The sequence below is a fragment of the Lacerta agilis genome, chromosome 14 (assembly GCF_009819535.1).
Source record: "Lacerta agilis isolate rLacAgi1 chromosome 14, rLacAgi1.pri, whole genome shotgun sequence".
In the NCBI taxonomy this organism is placed as follows: Eukaryota; Metazoa; Chordata; class Lepidosauria; order Squamata; family Lacertidae; genus Lacerta; species Lacerta agilis.
The window spans coordinates 17,082,711-17,085,199 of NC_046325.1; the positions used below are offsets into that span (position 1 = coordinate 17,082,711).

Here is a 2,489-nt window from a genome sequence, read left to right on the forward strand (position 1 = left end):
ATCCTCGATCAAATCTGGACAGACTCTTCGCACTGAGGCTTCCTTCTCAAGTACTGGTTGACAAGAGGAAATTTTCGGTGTATGAAATTCAGACATAATAGCATGGGAGACAGAAGGTAGCTGATCAGCGCTATGAGAAGACTCCAAGTCTGGCATGGAAAAGTAAGACAGCGAGAGCTTATTGGAACAGGTAGTATTTTTCACATCGCTCTTTGGAGTAGTAATCAGAATAGAAGACTGCAGATCTATTAAAGGCAAAAAAGAGGTTCTGTCGCGCAGAGGAGAGCTGGAAATTCTTTCCTGGGAATCGTCCCTGTTGTCTGATGTTTGAGCTTCTCTAGGGGGCAAGGAAGTTTTTTGGGGGGGCAACACCTTCAAGTCCATGAACCTTGAACTGGGGAGATTACCGTGATCAGTTGCCAAAGGAACTCTTTTACGCCGTGCGGATGCCAGTCGTTGTTTAAGTGCGTCAAGCCTATCTATTATTTCCTGTTGTTCGGATGATGGTAACCCGCTGAATGAAGAGATGAGATTCCTCTCCTCCTCAGATCCCGAGAAGCAGTCCATATAATCCCACAGTTCAGTTGTTGGAGTGGGTAAGCTGTGAATCATAGCCTGGGGAGGAGTATGTTCATCCAAGGGAGATGAATTGGTGTTCAGGACAGTGTCAAACCTGGCTGTTATGGGAGACGGAGGGGCGGAAAAAAGGCGGCTGCGCGCAGGCACCATGTTTTAGTTTTTGGTTGGTTTTGCACTTGGCAATGTAGTTGGGATGTATCTGGCCCAGAACTATGATGTTCCGAACATTTCGAAGAAGATTCAAGACATCAAGAGAGACGTGGAAGCTAGAAAGAAGCCTCCAAACGACAAATGAGGTTTACCTAGCCATCTCTGTATTAAATGCAGATCATGTAGTTTTGCCACTAGGAGGCGGATGACAAACCTTCATGTGGCTTTTTTGGATTTCCTCCAGATGTGTAGTCTTGAAAAACCAAGCTGTCCTCAGGCTGAAGTGTCACCACATCCAAGGGACCTTCTAGCACTTTCTGGATATTTGACTTATTTTTCTTTCTTTTTTTCTTTCTTTTTACCCCATATGTAATGAGAAAAACCATGCAGGGAGAGACTAAGAAATTGGACTATTGTTCTCAGTGTTTGTTTTCAATAATATTTTCTATTCAGTATTAATTTGATTTCGGAGTACAGTAATGAAATTAATTATTCCAGTGTGACAATCAGTAATGGTCTGGGTGTAGCAGTGACTCATGAAAGAAATTAAAATGCATCAGGAATTAGCATCCAAAAAAAACAAAACAAAACCTGGCTGTTATACAGTCTGTTGGGCTTTTGGTTTTAACTGGAAAAGCCTCAAAACCAGTTTAGCACTTGGAGTGGTGTCCAGCTACGCTTCCTTCTGCGTTTCCCTGCTTCTCCAGTGCTTTAGCAGAGTTGTTCAAACTTCTTACTTCTTCTTGCGCAACGGTATGTGTGCCTTGTGCCAGCAATAAATTCCACAAAGTCTGGCTTGTTTAAAGCAAAGCAAGCTTTAATTTACAGGCAGATAAATCACGGACACTCCCGGGCTTACGGGAGACATGTCCGCTCCGGTTCGCTCAAAAGAGAAAGTAGGACTGACAATAAACAGTGCGTCACAAATCACATAGACATCACATACAGCAGATGCCCTGGATGTTGTGACACATCCTCCCTATGGGAGGGGTGTACTGTTGAGCTTATTTAACCTTGAAAGCTCCAAACCTCACACAGTCGCCTTTGGGTGATCTGCTGGTTAAAAGGGGTTTAATCATGGTGTTGATAAAGACTCTTGTTGGAATAATACCCCATCTAGCCAGGAGTGTTTTCCTCCTGACAAGAGTAGAGGGGATTTTTGGAGACTGGAAGGCAAGCAGTACTTTTGGGGACCTGTAAGAGAGGTTTAAAGTATGCACTGCACTGAGGTCAATTTGTGGAACCCACATATGAAGGAGCTCACTTAAGTATTCTTTGACAACTCTCATGCTATTCCACTTTGGATGCCAGCCACATATGGATAAGTAAATTTTGTTTGGTTGCAGGATCAGGGATTGGTAGTTCAACCGGGGTTTTGAAAAATAGTTCTAAGTATCACTTCTTTGCCTGTTAGAAGAGATGATCCACAGACTCTTCAATTCGCTCACTGTCTCAGCGTACTTTGCCTGCATCTTGGGGATAACGAGATTTTGCTGAAACTTGTTCCGCTGACTCTTTAATCCACTCACTGCCACATTATGAGCTGATTGCAGCTCTGGAGTAATGAGCTTTTGTTGGATCTTGTCCAACTGCGAGGTCAACTCCTTTATGCTTTTAAAAATACAGTGTAGGGTTCTAATTATTAGGTGCAGTTGTTCAAGACCCATATCATCACCCGAGTCAACCCCGGGCACCTTCATCAAGGTGGGTCCTCCCTCTGAATCATTGTCAATAACGATGTCATAAGCATTTCTCTTCCT

General features: G+C 43.5%; 1 pseudogene; it reads left to right on the top strand.

The window, feature by feature from the left end:
* Window positions 1-691: 691 nt before the first annotated feature.
* LOC117058413 lies at window positions 692-1,298 on the top strand (annotated as a pseudogene).
* Window positions 1,299-2,489: the final 1,191 nt, after the last annotated feature.